The sequence below is a fragment of the Ambystoma mexicanum genome, chromosome 4q, assembly GCF_040938575.1.
Source record: "Ambystoma mexicanum isolate Mex_15411 chromosome 4q, UKY_AmexF1_1, whole genome shotgun sequence".
Lineage (NCBI taxonomy): Eukaryota > Metazoa > Chordata > Amphibia > Caudata > Ambystomatidae > Ambystoma > Ambystoma mexicanum.
The window spans coordinates 845,208,565-845,227,799 of record NC_090928.1 but is presented as its reverse complement, the minus strand read 5'-3'; positions in this window follow the sequence as shown (position 1 = coordinate 845,227,799).

Below are 19,235 nucleotides of genomic sequence, written 5' to 3'. Positions count from 1 at the left end.
ATCCGGCAAAGGAATCAAAACGAGCTAGTTGGTGGATGATTCAGGACCAACGCCCCCTCAATTATATTGTACAGGAATTTCCAGTATTTCGGAATTCCACCACCATATTGTGCAATATACCTGTTGATGCCACCCATTTTATTGTGGTGGATTTGAAGAATGCCTTTTTAGTCAATACCCTTGCATCCTGATTCACAGTATCTCACAGCGTTCACGTTTGCCGGGAGCTGATTTCCAGACACCAGGCTTTCTCAAGGGTACTGTGAGTCGCCAAGAATTTTTAATAGAGGGTTTCATGAGGATTTAGGCAACATTGTTGTTCTTAGTACCATAATCCAATATGTGGATGATATGTTGGTATGTAGCACTACAGAGCATCAGTGCAGGGAGGACTCTATAGTTTTGTTACAATTGTTGGCTGACAAAGGGTATAAGGTGGACAGAACAAAATACTGCCAGCAAGAGGTGTTGTATTTGCGGGAGTTGATTTCATTTTAGTGAATGGTAAAGGGTAACCCCAGAGTGACAAAAAACACTATTATTTGGACTGATGAAATGGTTACTAAATTTAAGGAACTCAAAGATGTCATTTCTTCTGCTCCTGTATGGGCTATGGGAGGAAGGATAGCTCAGGGGCAACACGTTTGTTTTGGAAGCAAGGCAGCGCGGTGCAACACAGGTTCGAATCCCGATCCGGCGATTAGAAACCACCAGCTGGTATTTAGCGCGTTATAAATGAACAATAAAATAAATAAATACTCCAGCCCACACGTTGCTTCCAGGAGTCCCACATGGATGGCAGATACACTTCTCTCTAGGTTGCCCACTAAGGTTGAATATTTTGCAGTGCCAGTGATCACTGGGTATTTTTTTTATGAGCTTGCATGTGAGATAGCTTATTTGTTTCATAAAAAGAACAAGATATTATTTACCTTAAGAAAATCCACAAACTGTTGTGAAAACATAGACTGTAGGTATAATTATGTAACACAAAAGTAGGAAAAGCATACAAATGTCCGTTGAGTGCATTCTGTAGTAATATATGGCGCTTTATAGTATTTGTAACGCCTTGGAGTGTGTAGCGCTTCAATGAATGTGATGGCATTTTGTTGCCAGCAATAATGTGGCACACACATATAGCCAGTTGTATGTTGCCAGGGTAACATGTGAATATATGGCTGGAGGCATGCAAGGTACAGGATTTATAATGCAAAAAAAAAGCTCAATGTAAAGTTGCAAAGGGTAAAAGTGCACCAAAATGTATTTTTCTCTTCTTTGGAATACCTTGTGCATAGGAGACTACATTATTTATATAACTGACTGATTTAATTAACAATTACTAATCACTAGTGCTAACTCATTAACAGTATAATGTAGTCCAATGTACAAAATGAGGTGAAAATCCATATTCTGAAATTCGTTTTTCAAACGTGCACTGGAATTTATTTTTTCTCTTCTTTCTCTTTCTGTGTTTGCAGCAAGCAGAAAAGATGCGTGAAAGGAAATGGAATTTGAAACAGTTGCTCCCTGAGCAAAGATCCTATTGTACAAAAGTGAAGGGTGATGCTGCCTTTCAACCTTATTGGAGCAGAGTGTCTGCAGATAGATTACGTAGGCAAAGTGGGTAGGTACAGAGCCCTGCTGAGGGGAACAGTGTCAGAAAGAAGTTAGGTCGGGATGACTGGGCTCTGAGACAGATGTGCCTGGTCTCACTCAGCGCGTGCTGGAGAACCCTCTGTTCTCGCTGTGCATTCCAAACATCCAAGATTAACAGAAGCAGTTTGTTGACTGGGGCTGCTCTTCTGAGGCGAGTGAAAGAAGGTTGTGTGGGGGAGAGAGCTACAAATCTTTCTGGTAAGCACACACACAGTTGAAGTGAGGTTACAGTGTGCCATTGTTTGACGAAGGGCTGATCTAAAAATATCATTTCGGGAGAGTTGCCAAAAGAAATCCCCTGCATTTAATTCATCATGTTTAATGTTACAAAGTGAATTGTGCCCTGTATATGTATTTTTCTCTTCTTTTGTTTTAGATAATGATGCATGTACATGGTAAGATTTCATTGTGAATGGTATTTGTCTGCAATACAAATGATATATAAAAACAGATGGTGTATAGTTTTTTTTATTGCATTTGGGAATGTAATTTTGACACAGGGGAGATTTATTCTCTTTGGTAATGCATTTGTCATTTTGCCCATGCAGATAGAATAATAAATAAGAATAAGCAGTGATAAACAGGTGTGTGTGTATGTGTTCTCCTTGCATGTTGTTGGAGAGCACCTACTATGATATAGATTGCTGGAGGTCTATGAGCCAGCAATGCCTATGGGCATAGATCACTGGTGTAGATAAACCTGTGATACCGGTCACAGGCTGTAGGTGGCACTCTATGTAAAAGTATTGGGTGTCCCTGGATGTAGGTCCAAGACTCTCTATAGATCACTAGGAGTATTATAATAGTAAGGAAGGTTTTGTGTATTATGGGGTTGTAATGTAAGGAAGGAAAATTATGCTCATCACTAAGTAACCTACTACCACAAAATACCGCCAGTAGTACATATTACTAGATTCTCCAATATAATGTAACAAAGTATGGTCACTAGAATGATGTGAGGCCAAACCCAATCTAAACACGAGGATCGGTATTACCAAGGTACCGCTCATTTTTTGGCGGTAAGGAAATACCGCCAAACCCCAAATGTACACAAAATATCCTAAAATTCCAGAATGAGTGCAAAATAACGTCCACTTTACAGTGTCGAGTAAGAATTCAAACAACAACAATGCCATAAGGGAGATTGTTTTTGGGAATTGACACCTGGAGGCTCTTCTTTAATATTTCTCCTGGATTGCAGGAATTCTATTCTGATCCAACCCATCGAGAATAGGCATAAACATTTGATCAAAGAAGACTGATTGTTTGTTCTTTGGTTAGATACCATCAAGCGGCAACCAAAGAGTCACACCAGAGGCTCCAACAAACCGACTGACTTACTAACCCACTTCCTCTTGCTCCTCCTTCAGCATAACCCAACGCCACAGACCTTGGGCTAGCCACACTACACATAAACACACCAAGAATCAATTCTGTGATCACACCCACCATTTCTCAGATGCTGGAAGCACACCCAGAGTGAACCACCCCGCATAGTCCATAAAACCGTCAACAATGCAAGTACACACCAAGTCTCCAGATAGTCTTATAGCTACACCACCTGCGACTCTGGATCCCTTATGGACACTATCTCACCAGTGCGCACAACCACAACCCACCCCAACATCACATAATACACATAACACACTAACACCAACACAAACGCTAGCACACGGCCAAGGCACTTAGTCTTACCCATACGGTTACATCCTCACTCTCACCACTTCACATTGCAGTTAGGTGCCTGTTTTTGGATTTCAAATAATATTTTAATCTATTTCAACACTATTTTCTTATTTTTATCCCCCTCATATATAAGAAAACATATAGAACTCTTGTGCAGTTCACAGTGATAAAAAAACGTATCCACCATAAAACAGAAGACAATGTGTAAAAATGTAGTATGAATCAACCCAAAATCAACATTTTCTTTTGCAACTAATGCTTGCACAGTGGGGTTAGTACTACAGTGCCATATTTTCACTCAACCAATATATCAATTTTTAGGCAAAGTATTTGCACTTCTGGGACACACTATACTGGTCTGAATTGTTCTCTCCTTTAGTTGTTGTTTCAAAGGTGGTCATTTTTATCTAAAATACACTTTTAACAGATTGTACTTGACCACACCTTTTACAATCAAACAACCAGACTGGGACCTTGTACAACCCAGTCTAGGCTTCTCATTTCTCAGACCATCTTTAATCTATGATATACTGTTTTTCCACCAAATAACATGTCAACACTTCTGTGTTTTAGCCTTTCCAAAGAAGATCCACTCATACTCTGCCGAGCACTCCTCATTCTTTCCTTTGGGTCTTCATCAGGACAGATATTAATGCAAAGCCCCAAACCAACAAGGTCACGTGACACCAGGGAGTTCTGGAGTTGCAGTGTCCCCAATGCTGAAGGTCTCTCAAGGGCAACAGGAACCTCCAGCTCAATGGTAGAAACCCGCGCCGAACTCTGGACATACAGGGTCAATGACGCATACATGGGAAAGGTGAGGTTTGTCTCTGCTGTGAACTAGAAATGGTATACACAAAGATTTTCCTCTGTGGAGCAACAACATTGTCAACAGTGTGTGGTGTGGCAAAAGCACAACATTGTTAAGACTATCAAAACAGGGACAGGGCCAGCCCACCGACGTGGGGATCCTTTGTAAATTACAGGGCAATTTCATTCAGATTTTGAAATGCCAGAGGTATAGATTTGCCCTACTGCTGGTGGACATGTTTTCACTTTAGTTGGAAGCTTATCTCGGCATGAAGGCTGAAAACCAGGGTCATGATGTTTATTGGAGGTCTTACCTCATAATTAGAATTACCTGCAATGTTGAACAGTGATAGGGGCTCATACATTAATGGGCAGAGTGTGGCAGACCGTTGCTCCACCCTACAAATTCAGCAAATTTCTAACTGCCTCTATCATCCACAATAAGCATGACCAGTTAAAAGGCAAAACAGCGTGTTGAAAATAAAATTGCAAAAATCTATGATAAAACAAATCTAAAATGGCCAATGTTTTGCCTCTATCTCTGATGAGAAGTATTTGCAATTAGATAACTGGGTGGAGCGCACATGAAATTCCATGGGTTAGCCATTGAACCTGCCTGAGTCACTGAGTTTACAATACTGAAAAACACTTATCAAAAACATAAGACTCATCCATTCTCAGGTCAAAGAAGGGTTCTCAAAATAGTCATACCAATTGGGCCATCAGATTGAACCTGGGGATTTCGGTGTGCCAAGGTATATCAACGCAAGAACTCCCTGCCACCCCAAGTGGAAGGAGCCATTCCAGGTTAACAATGAATATGACCATCTGGGTTAATGTTTACCACTGCAAATGGGAAGAGGCACCCAAGTATGCTGCTGCTACTTCTACTGGTTAGTGGATTGGCTGTATTAATGGCTGTTCCAGTACTAAGGAAGATAATTCTAATGTACAAAACTGTTATATTTATAACATAGACTATAAAGAACAGAAAGCCCAGAAGACTTGAAAATATTAAAATGTTTACTACAGATGCCATGGTGGAGACACTGCTCTGTTATGATTTGGGAAGGAGGCAGCTGTGAACCAGTCACCACAGAGTTTAGAAATGAGTGTTATTTAAATTTCCTCCGTAGAGCGAGCAGCCCCTTTAACATATAGAAACGTGCCCTCTCAATGTTTTGCCCTCAAAAGCTGGTTCCAGAAAATTCAGCATCAGGAATATTTTTCTAAAGCAATGCTAAAAGCAACTTGCTGAGTTTTATCTACAGCGCTTCCTCTTACCCCTGCATTTGTAATCCTCCATATAGAAGGAAGGGAATGGTCTTGGCCCTTATTCATGACTAACCTGACAGCATACTGTTCTAATAACCTTTATTTTGTCATATAAAAGGAACAAATATCAGACGTTAAATAAGCTATCTGTAATTGATAAACTACAAACAGATGTTTTTGATATTCCCTCTAATGCCACCACTTAGATGAGTAATTTTTCACTTTCGTCTTTATTAAGGATGTAGATATGGATGTGCACCTGGATACTGCGGGATAGAAGATGATTGTGGAACTAACTGTTTAATTGTTACCCATATAGTCCTTAATGATAATCCTGTTGAAAGACTGTGCACTGAAACTCTACAAATTTCATGTCTCGAGAGTTTATCAATATTCTATGTTTCATGAAATTGTTTCAACATGCACTTTATCATAGCCCAAGCACTGCGCACTTTAAGAACCTCAATACGTTAAGAGAACAATTAATGTACATATCACCAACCATAGAAATGAAATCACTGGACAGATGGATACTCTTGGATGCTTCTTTAGGAATTATAACATTTTTCCTTCCCTTGCCAAGCATTCGAATATCATTTAATTTCCCAAACTGCACAATGGAGTCTGCTTTGCATCAGCGCCATAATATCCAACAGGCAAAGAAGAGATTTTAAAGGATTTATATGAGCTGGTGCTAATACAGCAGTTTCAGCCTGGAATGTCTATAAACGACAAGTGTATGATGAGAAGCTGGGTAAGCTAGAGAAAGTCATAGGCCTGATAACAGGGGCAACTGATTAATGTAGATACAAGCTAGGATGAGCTAGAGATAATACTTTTTAAAAATATTTTTCTTTGTATCTGGTTAACAAAAACCTTTTACAAAAAAAGAACATACAATATATGAAATGAAGAAAAAAAACAAAAGAAAAACACAGTTTATTCTAAATTTGATGAACAACACTCATAATACCAGACATAATCAAACAGAATAAAGAGCTAACATACAAAACAGAGAACAAAAACACCAACAGATAAAAGGACGGGAGTAGAGTCCCACTCTATGCATATGCAATATTACATGACAATAGAGAGGAAAAACCCAACTTCCTGGCCAATAAAACATTAATTTGAATAGTAATAGGTATCACAGTGGGCTACACACACATTCGCTTCAAATTACCCTGTTGATAATAACAGAGGAGGTAGCCGGTTTATCACTAATGTGCCATCTCAATTGACACCCCTAACCTTCATCCAATTCCTACACCTATTCTCAGCTGTTACATTTGAACCAGTTTCAGGCTATGATGTTACATCTTTCTAACACCTGTACTACAGCGATTGTCAACATTGTATCGTACCCAGATATCACTCTATCCCAAAATATTTCTGATATAATCATCTCTTCGTGGTCTACAAATCTCAAAAGGAGGGAAGCTCTGGCAGACCAAGTGCCCTCACAGGCCATCAACAGGTGTTTAAGTGATTGATTTTCTGGATTTTTGCATATGTTACACAATATGGTGGTCAGCTCTCCCTGTCCCCTTTTTGCTAAGACTTCTCCTGCATGCAACACATTTAGACACGTTCTCAGAAATGCATTCCTGATTTTTCAATCTGGGAACTTAATGAGGTATCTTGGAAGAGTCCCCACTTTCTTTTCTACTTTCAGGAATGAATTTACAGGTGTTATGGACTGCGTATGATCATTCGTTATGATCCAGGGCATCACCTCCAATAATTATTTAGCCTTCAATGGGTTGCATATAAGAGTCTTTACATCGGTATCTGCTTTAACGAGTGACTCCCTTACTTTCAGCTCCAGATTAGACAGCATATTGGGTTTCGATTGTCTTAGCTGTGCGCCAATATCTGCATACAGCGTATCTTCATGCGCTGTTATAATTGACCGATATAGGGAAGCCAGTCTTCATTCTGCTGCCACCCTTAATGATCGTAGGTCCAGCTAAAATCTCAAGCTGGACATGGATAGGTTCATTGGAAGTCCTAAGACTTTCTTCCACACTGAGCCTTCTAGTCTTTTCCAATTTGAGTTCCAGAGCAGGGGTTTCGCTTCCAACCCATATAGTATGACTGGGATGACTTTGGCCGTGTAATATTTAATCAAAGGAAGAAGGGAGAGTTTACAATATTTGGCCAACACCTTCATTTGTGGGACCAGCTGTAGGATTTTTCCCTGTACATCCGCCTCCCTCTTGGACACTGATGGAGATGCGTATACTGCATAGCCCAGATACAAGAATTCTTCCACTCTGGGGATCACCTGACCCTCAAGGGTCCACTGTGAAAACTCTACTCTTTTATGTTGATGTCTTAGAGCAACTATCTTAGATTTTGTCGGGTTGATAGAAGGGCCATTTTCCTTGGCGTACTCTCCCAGCTCATTGAGTAGGTGTTGCAGCCCAACCGCTGTCTTATCTAGCAGCACAATATTGTCGGCGTAGGCCATCCAGCATATCTTCGACCCATTGATTGCCGGACTGGCCAACGCCGATGGTTCCAGATACATCCCCATGTCTGGCAGATATAAATTGAAGTATAGGGGAGCCCCCATACAGCCCTGTCTGACTCCCCTCTCCACCTCAATTGGGTCAGACAGATTTCCTTCCTCGTCGGGCCTCACTCTAAGTGTGTTATTTCTATGCAGCTCAATTTACATTGCGATGAGCCCCTCAGGGATTTCTCTAACTGATGAATTTCTAAGGGCTATCAATAGGCGACCCGCTGGCCTACCCCTTGCTTTTTGAATGGCGTGAAGGGTGAAGATTGTGAAGCCCTCTATTGCTATATCATTGACAATGATCCACATTGTGGGAATAGAGCTATTGACATCAAAATATAGTCTAAGGTTGATGAGGACTTCCCTCTGCACCACGTTGGGGCCGGTGGAATATCCCCCACTGTGGACCCATTACACATCTTCGATCCCCAGGCAGCCATGAAATCGGTATAGGACGATTTTACCGAAAACAAATGATCGCAATGACCAAAAGTTCTAAAAAATGCTACCACCAAAGGTTCGAACACCAAAAGTTCGAACCTTTGGTGGTAGCATTGTAAAAAAAGAAACAGGGGCTGAGGGGGTGTCCTCCGCATCACCCCGCTCACTATACTTTATAGTATAGTGAGCGGGCTGTGGGGGACACCCCCACAGGCTTCCGTTAAAAAAAAAAAAGAAAAGAAAAGGACCCTGTGGCGCCGGTCCCCAATCACAGAAGTGAAAGGGAATTGGCGCTGCAGGAACCCAGCGTGAAGATGAAGGTAAGTGGGGGTTGTTTATGTTGGGGGTGTGGGTGTGGGTGGGCTGAGGGTGTGGGTGGGGGGATGAGTATGTATGTGTGTTTGCATGAGAAAGGTGCAAACCTTTGGCAGTTCGCACCTGTCTCATGCGAACGTTTCACCCACGGTAGGTTCAGCCGTGGGCAAATCACTTAGATTCATGCAATCTACCCAGTTTCTTCCATTTACAATAATCATTTGGAAATCTGGCTTGTGACCTCGTATGTTCACTTTACAGGCTTGAATGCCTATTTTATTATTGAAAATGAGGGAGATTTCTCTAACTGATGAATTTCTAAGGGCTATCAATAGGCGACCCGCCGGCCTACCCCTTGCTTTTTGAATGGCTGGAAGGGTGAAGATTGTGAAGCCCTCTATTGCTATAATCATTGACAAGCCAGGTTTCCTGTAGGACTATTATGTCAGAATTCCCAAATAATAGCTCTCTCAATTTTTTTGATGTGAAGGTTTTGGGGCCTTGTGTATTCCAGCTAATTATACACATTTCGTTCTTCCTAAAGAGGATGCTTCCCCAGCCCGAGGACTTGGGTAATAATTTCTGGGAGGAGAGCAAGCGCATTGCTCTGTGGATTTCCACCAGAGTCCTTGCGCCTTTCACTGGGGCATTCTCCTTCCAGTGGCTCCTCTACACCTGGATTCAGCTTATATGAGTGACCATTAGCTGATTGCCACCCTCTGTTTATTTTTAACAGTGGCCTTTGGGTAACCCAGAGATCAAATTTCTCTAGATCTCTCGATGCACCAAGGATCGCTTCTTGAGCTTTCCTTGAGGTTAGCCCAATTTCTACCCTGTAGCTGTCATGTATATCGAGAAACCGTACATATTAGATATCCCTTGAGGCAAACAGATACAGATTAGGCACTTTGTTGAAGAAAGACAAAATAACATTTCTACATAGAGATTTACATTTGGTCTGGAACCTTGTCTTGATGTTTTAGGAAGATGGGGGCTAATTTCAAGGATAATCCCTGCGATCCAGCATTAGTCAGTCAGGAGGTAATTCTATCAGTGGGTGCAGATTTTTTGTTCTTAATAAATATAGGGGCCCATGGCGGCCCTGCCGCACCAAGTACTTGCTGACTTACTGGTTCATTGTTTTTTGCAAGTATGCCACTGAAGCTACTAACACCTTTCTTGATGTTGTTACTCGTGGGCTCTGCGTTATTATCTGGATCACCCCCTATGGGATCTGTTTGTAGCCCGATGCTCAGATTTATGACCTCCATCTCTTTTTGTGCAGTTTCTCGATGATCAGATCTCTTAAATGTTTTACTTTTTCTCATTTCCCCTTTTCTTCCTTGCAGGCACAGTTAAGTTGGTAAATTCCATTCCCCCTGCTGGGTCTTCTCGTGCTGGTCTCGATAAGGATTTTATAAAGGCGTTTGCTTCTGCCTTTTTGAGTTTTGCCTTAGCCAGCTTCTTGATTTTTTATCCTCATTTTTGTTTGTGTCAAGGGTAACTTTCAGTTTTCACTGCTTACTTTCCTTTTTTTTTGCTCTCGTTCTCCCTCTCGATTACCGATGGCCTGCTTTAGTCCAGTTTGATGTTTCTTCTTCAAGATCCTGGCTATTACCCTCTGGAAGGGTCTGTGGGGGGGCTGGATCCTCATCTTCCACCCCATCTACCACATTGGCCAGTCGCCTGAATTCCGCCAGGACTGACTCAGAAAGGGGAGTACCGTCGAAGGTTTGATGTGTTTCATCCTCCCCCCTCCCCTTCTTTTAGCAGCAAGCCAGATGGAGCTTTCAGTTGGGACAGCAGGTCCTGTTCCTGCCGGGAGAGATCTTCTTCCTCCTTCTTTGTGCACAGCGCTTGTTGTATTGCTGAAAGTTCTAGCCCTTGCTTGGTCATTTCCAACTGAGCTTCTTGTAATGATGGGATCAACACTGTATTGATCGTATTAGGTGTCCGGTCAAATGGTCAAAAATAAAAGATTGAATGACCATTTGATCGAAAGTCAAATGGTTGGAAAAAAAATTGGTCGAATTTTTTTATTTATTTATTTATATATTTGTTTAGTTTTGTTTGGTAAAAAAAAAAATAATATAGAAAAAGGGGGGTTGGGGGGAGAACCCCCCCATAAAAAAAAATAATAATAAAAAAAGAAAATTCGACCATTTTTTCGACCATTTGACTCTCGATCAAATGGCATTCGATCATTTGGTTTTCGACCAAATGACTGGTAACCATCGTATTACTTATCCCAACCAAAGAGGATTCACAGCTCAAGGTTTCTTCGGTTAGTTCAAGCAAGCAGTATCCCTGCATGCACTTGTACCTCTGTTTTCAAAAGTTCAAAAACTGAGACCAGGGAATTTAGAACAAAGCTCAGGGTCGCAAGAGTGGTTTCATTTGTATGTGGACTCCCCGAGGTCTCTCCAGACCCAGGCGGCGTGCCCCCTTCTTCAGGTTGCACCCTTCTCCATTCCTCTTCTACCATAGCCCTTTGGGGGTAAGGACTTGGCTCCAGGTCTGTATCCTGGATATTCCTTGCATTACCACAGTTGGTTGTTCCACTCTGACTATCTCCACCGCGGGGGTCTGGGCTCCCTGTCATTGAGTCATCAGGGCCTCTACTGTCGAGATAACCACACCCTGCTCGATCGTTCATGCTCTTGCTTCTTTTCCTGGTAAAATGTTCGTCTATCCCCCTGCGATCGAGCATCAGTCAGTCAGGAGGTAATTCTATCAGTGGGTGCAGATTTTTTGTTCTTCATAAATATAGGGGCCCATGGCGGCCCAACCGCACCAAGTACTTGCCGACTAACTGGTTCATTGTTTTTTGCAAGTATGCCACTCAAGCTACTAACACCTTTCTTGATGTTGCTACTCGTGGGCTCTGCGTTATTATCCGGATCACCCCCTATGGGATCTGTTTGTAGCCCGGCGCTCAGATTTATGACCTCCATCTGTTTTTGTGCAGTTTCTCGGTGATCAGATCTCTTAAATGTTTAACTTTTTCTTATTTCCCCTTTTCTTCCCTGCAGGCACAGTTAAGTTGGTAAATTCCATTCCCCCTGCTGGGTCTTCTCGTGCTGGTCTCAATAAGGATCTTATAAAGGCGTTTGCTTCTGCCTTTTTGAGTTTTGCCTTAGCCAGCTTCTTGATTTTTTTACCCTCATTTTTGTTTGTGTCAAGGGTAACTTTCAGTTTTCACTGCTTAATTTCCTTTTTTTTGCTCTCCTTCTCCCTCTCGATTACTGATGGCCTGCTTTAGTCCACTTTGATGTTTCTTCTTCAAGATCCTGGTATTACCCTCTGGAAGGGTCTGTGGGGGGCTGGATCCTCATCTTCCACCCCATCTACCACATTGGCCAGTCTCCTGAATTCCGCCAGGACTGACTCAGAAAGGGGAGTACCGTCGAAGGTTTGATGTGTTTCATCCTCCCCCGTCCCCTTCTTTTAGCAGCAAGCCAGATGGAGCTTTCAGTTGGGACAGCAGGTCCTGTACCTGCCGGGAGAGATCTTCTTCCTCCTTCTTTGTGCACAGCGCTTGTTGTATTGCTGAAAGTTCTAGCCCTTGCTTGGTCATTTCCAACCGAACTTCTTGTAATGATGGCATCAACACTGTATTGATCGTATTACTTATCCCAACCAAAGAGGATTCACAGCTCAAGGTTTGTTTGGTTAGTTCAAGCAGTATCCCTGCATGCACTTGTACCTCTGTTTTCAAAAGTTCAAAAACTGAGACCAGGGAATTTAGAACAAAGCTCAGGGTCGTAAGAGTTGTTTCATTTGTATGTGGACTCCCAGAGGTCTCTCCAGACCCAGGCGGCGTGCCCCCTTCTTCAGGTTGCACCCTTCTATGTTCCTCTTCTACCATAGCCCTTTTGGGGTAAGGACTTGGCTCCAGGTCTGTATCCTGGATATTCCTTGCATTACCACAGTTGGTTGTTCCACTCTGACTATGTCCACCGCGGGGGTCTGGGCTCCCTGACATTTGAGTCATCAGGGCATCTACTGTCGAGATAACCAGAACCCGCTCGATCGTTCAGGCTCTTGCTTCTTTTCCTGGTAAAATGTTCGTCTATCCTCCTCTGGATTTTCTTGGTGGTGACTGTGTATTCCAAGCCACGTTTCCATACTTGACTTATGGAGGGGTTTCCTCTTGGTCAACTTCCTCCGGACTAGACAATAGGTGGGGATGCTTTGCATGGACTTGCGCTTGTGTCACATGGGACACAACTCCAGGTGTACAATCTGGTGCAGTTCTTGGTGCACTTACTGATGCCCCAGTCACTGGAATGCCCGATGTTTCCATAAAGGAGCCATCCCATTCTTGGGCTCTAGCATCGTCCATGAGCATAGTGCTCTGGAGCTTCATTTCAGCTGAAACCTACGAACTACTCCTGTGCCCTGCTCTTCCCGCTTGTTCAAAAGATTAGTCTGTACCAGTGGTTCCCTTTTACAAGCTTCCACTCCACCTTTTCTATGCTTCCACTCACTTCCACTCATAGTTGCTGTCTGCTACAGGTGAGGGCCTGTAGCAGGCAGCACCTATGTTCAGTAGGGTAATGCTGGTTGCCAGAGCTCTCTCTTATGGGCAGCCTGCTTCCAGTAGAATTATGTGTTCTGTGCGTTAATCTTTCAAAACTTCAAAAGCGCCTCTGAGCGCTCCAGTCCCTGTTACAAGCAGGGCTCTCGTATCATAGAACAATCCTGTGCTAAACTGTGTAGCTGCCACGCTTCTAATGGCCACAACTGCTGCGGGATGTACAGGCTTGCAGTAGTACCACTTCGCGCCAGGAGTCTTACACAGTCCTACACAGATTCAGTCAACACACAGATCCATTTCAGGGGGTCCTCACCCCAAAGTTCATTCATACTGTCCTCGTGCTACCATGTATGCTCTGTGTGCTCTGAAGTCTAACTCCTTGCTACTGACAGTGTTGTAAAAACTGATGCTGATGGTGGAAAGAATGTCCAACAAAACACCAACAGAATGCTGTGCCGCGAGTCCGCAGGGCCCGAAGACCAGAAGACTCTGCTGCCTGACTCCACGGCCGCTCTGCGGCATTCTGCAGTCTTTAACGAGGCAACAAGCAGGAAAGCAAAAGAGGACTGACAGCCTCAGTGGATCAGCAGCATGCAGGGAGTTCCGACCAGAAGACTCTGCTGCCTGACTATGCGGCAGCTCCACAGCGTTCTGCAGTCTTAGCGCCGACACCCTCAGTAGGGTGGCACGGTGACAGCCCTTGTTGCTCCCAAAGCCCCCCCCAGCTTTCATTCCACATTCCGTCTCTCACTCCTGCCCAGCTACCCTCATCCCAAAGCAGCCCAACCCCCCTCCACCCAAAGGATAGGCAGAGACCAGTAGGATGAGTGGGAGAAAAAATTGCCACAGCAAACTTTATTACACATAAAGTCAGGAGTTATCTTACAGGTGTTCCGTTCACGCTCAGGATTTTCTGCGCTGAGAGCAAGCAACTTCCCCCCCCCCATCCCTCCGGGTCCTTGGGGGACCCGACGCAGGCGCCCAGTCCCTTCCTCAGCAGTCCCTCTCTACCCTTTGGCCATTTCTTTATTTTGCAATTTTAATTTTCATTTTCTTTCCCCAACGCTATTTAAGTGCAATTGTATTCCGTGCTTTACTTTCTTTCCATTCTCCATTTCCGCTTAGGCTCCTTCTAAAGGATGCGTTCCGGTCTCCTTTCCCCTTTTTTGCTCCCTTTCCCCTGGATTCCCTCTTCCCGCTTCCCCAGGTTGGCTTATTGATCCTAGTTAACTTTCCCTCCCCAAACAGGTCTTCCTCCAGCCCATCATGCCAGGGAGCCCCTCTCCCCCCTTCGGTCAAGACCCCGATCAGCCCTAGCTCTCCCTGCCGCCTAAGCTGTCCCATCCCCTCCGGCCCCCATCGCGCCCTCCTGTTCTAGAGAACCCCATCCATCAAGCTCTTCCTATCCCGCAGAGCCCAGCATCCTTCTTATCCTCATCCTCTTCCCCTGCCTTTCGCTAAGGAGGGGTCCACCCCAACTAACCCCCCTGCTCCTGCTTGCCCCTACCCCCCGCACTCCAAGGCCCCCCCCTCCCCCAGTTTCTTTAGATCTCTTTAAGCTGCCAATCACAAAGGGCCCCCCTTCTCTTGAGCCCCCCCCTATCATCCCCCAATCTCCCAGGGGCCCCCCCTTCCCCTCAGTTACCAACGTACTTGCCGGAGCCCTGTTTACAGTGCAAACTTTTCAATTCACCCCCCCCCCCTTGCTGACTTCATTGTTACTTTCCAATTTTCAGTTTCCAATGATGCACTTCCCATTTCCCCCACCCACTTTTGGAGTTAGAAAGGTCTTCCAAGCCCCCTAACCCTCCCCATTAACGTGGGCCTTCCCTGAGTCTAATACTCCTGGGCGCCGTTCTTGATAAACTGATGGCTGTGCAGTTCCCCTTGTGGTCTCCGCCAGTACTTTCTAACGGGAACACCAGGTAACATCCGCTGGGCTTGTCCGCCAAAGACCAGTCGCTGCGACCGGTGTCACCGCCATGACTCACAGCGGGCCACCGGCCGTAGTGAGTTCCCCCTCATGCACCTGGTTGCCTTAGCTCAGGAATCCCCAGTTAAACTATCAATGCGCCTTTCACCCCTTTCACTCCGTCCGCAACAGGCACGCAGGCCCTCCGGCTGACAACCGGTGGCGTGATGACTTGTGTTGCAGCCTTCCCCGCTGGAGCTCCTCCTGACTGTTTGCAGCTTACATGGGCTCCCCTGCAGGAGGGCCAACTGACCTGGCAGCGGCGTGCCGAAAGAGGTCTTCCCTTGACCGTTCCGTTCCATAACTGGAGACCCCCCCTCCCAGATTTAGATTGGAGGGAGCGTTTCGGGCCCCTAAAGGCTTCCTTCATTTGCAAAACCCAAATCGACACTCACCCCTGCCCCCCCCACCGCTGTTCAATTGCAGCCCATCCCTTGCAGAGCATCCTTTAGGTTGTACACCATCAACCTTACCCCCACTTCGGATAAGTGAACTTTGTCCTCCCCGAAGCAACCCGCAGTTTTCGAACTAATCAGGCATGCTTGACCCATCCAGAGCCCCTGCTGATTAGGAATTTCCCCAGTTTGACGAACCATGCCAACTACGATAAGTAATGCACTTTTGGAAAATCTTTTTATTTTTTGACCATTATTATTGTCTACATTCCCATCTGGTAATGATTGCTAATAAAATTGAGTTCCGGCTGAGCCCTTGTGCCCCTTAAAAGAGAATTGTCCTGTAGGCCCCATACTTTCGATTGTTCGTGCCTTGACCTCCCTTGCGGCTGCCCCTTCTATTGTCAGTCCGGGTTGACCCCCCTTCTCCTAGCCACTAATCCCCCACCTGCTTGTGCTCCCATCGCAAGCCGTGGTCGCTCTCCATGCTTTTCCTAAACCTTAGGTCGTTCCTCAGCCAAAACGTGCCCCCCCACTTTCTGTGTTCCTCCACCACGCATTCTCTGTAGTGTTGAAGGGCTGGCCCCTGGTCGTGATCCTTCTCCATTATTGTCTGGTCCATGAATCTGAATGCCGCCAACCAGTTCTGCAGGTGTTCATCAGGCCTCACACTTTTTCCGGCCTGCCCTCTGCTCCCACTTGACTGCAGGGTGTCTTGCCCTCGGAACACGTCCTCCGGTAGCCCGCCGCCCCCTGGCGTTGTGCCCCAAACCGTTCGCTCGACCTTGCGTGTCCACGCTCCTCGTATTTGTTGGCTGTAAAACTCGCCTGGTTAACCCTGTTCCCTGTAGGAAATGACGAGCCCGAGTAGGAGGAGGCGGCTGCAGCCCGGGAGCTGATTGCTTCGCCGTCTGGCTGTGGGCCCCCCATCCTGGCCACCGCAGTTTCCCATCCTTCGGTCTTGGCCAACACTGCAAATCTTTCCCAGGCCTCTGCGTTCATTATCTCAAGCGGATGCGGCAAATGACCGATCTCGACCCTTGCTTCTACTGCTGACTGCTCGTCTCCCATCTTCTCCTGGTCCATCCTTAGAAGATGAAGCGTGGCGACCCTGTCTTCCTAAGCCAAACTAGGGGGCTCGCCGCTGCCGCCACCTGGTGCGCAAAATACGCCGGCTCCTCTCCCTGCGTGGTACGTGAGCTGTCTGGTGGACCCTGAAGGATGAAAGAAACACGGTGAGCGAGTCGACAAACTGTTGTTGCCCCCCCCCAAAACACCATGCTCCAGGGCTATGTATTGTCCTTTCAGTGTGCTGAAAGACCTGCCAATTCTTCCATCCCCCCCTCCCGTGTACCCTCTACCATCGCCCACTCCCCCTTCCTAGCAACCCCCTGTAAAATGTGCGCGTACTCTGCCCCACCTAGCGACCCCCTCCCTTTGCCCCCCTTCCCTCGCCCGCCCGAGCACCCCTCTCCTACCAGAGAGAGAGGGGGATCAGGCTTGCGTGCCCTACCCTCACCATAGCTTAACCCGCGTCATTGCCCACCCACATCTAAGCCTGTGGCGGAGATTTCACCCGTGCCGATCCAGCGCTTCCCCTTCCAGAGCGGGCGTGTTTACCCATGCACCCTGCCCAAAATGCTCTGTCTAATCATTGCTGATCATGCACGACCTTAGCTTGAATTCCCAAAATGGATGCGGCGTCGCCAGTGTCGCCATGCTGCCCGGCAACCAACTGTGTCCACCAGAGGGCCCTGCCTAATACCCAGAGCATCCCCCAAACGGTGACGACAACAAGCATTTCGCACCTGGCACGATCTGGTCACTAGCACTGCCCCATCCTGTGGTTGCAACGCGTCCCCCGCTGCCCTGCCTTGTAAGCAAGAAATTAACCCCCTTCAGACCTCCACCCATGCACCCTTCGTTGCGCACGAACGATCCTCCCTTTAATCTGAAAACCCAACATGCAGTAGTTAAGGCCGACCACAAACGCCCATTCAGAGCCAAACCGGCAGTCAGGCGACTGCCTCCTAGTAACCGCCAACCTGGCCACAGTTCTATACTAATAACGTTGTACACCCCCCTCACCCGGCAAGAGCCAATTGTACGTCCACGCCTGATGCCCAAAGAAACCTCCTGAACGCCATCTGCATGCCATCTGGATGTTACCCAACACCCTTCCTTCTTTGGCCCCTCTGCTGGGATTTACCTGTTTTGCCTTCCGCGCCCCCCACCCTCACAACCCTGCCTTCAAACGTAACTCAGCATACAGTACCTGATGTGGCACCCTGCATGAACCCCATTGAACATGCATTAACTCGAGACGCACTACCCCCAAACCTCTGCCTTGCCACGTGGCTAAATCACTATTATTGCACCGCACACCACCCGGTAATCGGGACCCCTAGCCATCCTATTTTGCTACCGACCCCATCTAGGGTATATTATTGTAATGAAACCCATCCCTATTGCCCACCGCGGTTTAAACCCCCCATGGCTCAGAATGCTAACCTCCTCCTGTGATGGCCAGATGGCATGAATGATTAAACCCCTGTGTGGTACTCCAACCCTTCCAGACCCCTTTTGCGCCTTGAAACACTTGTGTATATGCGTGTTCTAAATTCCCCACCGTATCAAAACGTGCGGTGTTCCTAGCACCCATTGCTTCCTCCTGCCACAACTGGCACCTGCGAACCCCATAGCAGCCTCACATGTATTTAATTCCATGCCTGTTTCCCAACCCAACCGCCGCTACCATTTTCCGGCTGCCAGCTCCACCTCTCCATGGTAAGTGCAACTGTCATGCTGCGTTAAGACTAGGCTCCTGTTAAGTGCCTGGTACCTTTTTTTTTGGCCCCCCACCACCGCAAACCGAGCGCCCCCGCCATCCCGTCTTACCGGGCCTGCCGTGAAAATTGTCTAACCAAGCTGACTGCCCCAATCTAGCAGCAGCAGGTAGCCACCCTCGAATTTAAGCCCGCTTAGGCCGTTCCTTACCAGCCTAGCATTGAACCAGTTGCATTCTGGGACATGTGGTCCCAGAGGTACGCAGGTTCACCCATCGGAAAACATTCCTGAAGTTGCTCTAACGGTTAAAACAAAGCATACCGAAAGCCTCACTGGTGCCGTCGGCCACCTCTCACCTACTCCTGGAGGCATTGGTTCAAATCCTTCCTTGAAGGGCAGGCTGCCTTAACATTGATGCCCAGCCGACCCATCTGGAAAAACTTCAACCAACTCGTGAGCGGTAAGTTGCCCCTTTTCTAATTCCGGCTCTACCGACCCAAGGCAGCCATCCCATAGCCATGCTTTCTAGCACCCCACCTCGGACTTCCCCAACCCGACACAAACAAAGCATTACCTTGTACCCCCACTTCCACCGTCACCCTGCTTGCACCATCTATTTGGACCTAAACAACTGCCCTATTATCTCCGCACATTTGTTTACCACCTGTAACAGCAAAACCAATGCCTTTTATGGCACCCACCAGGAAAGAAAAGCTCCCAGTCACCAGTGCCGCCGTGCCCGAGCCAGGCTCTTGTAGATCAAGGCTGCCCCTGCCCTCTCAAGACCACTCTCAGGGACGAGTCCCAGGGAGACATCAGAGGCTCAGCCATCGG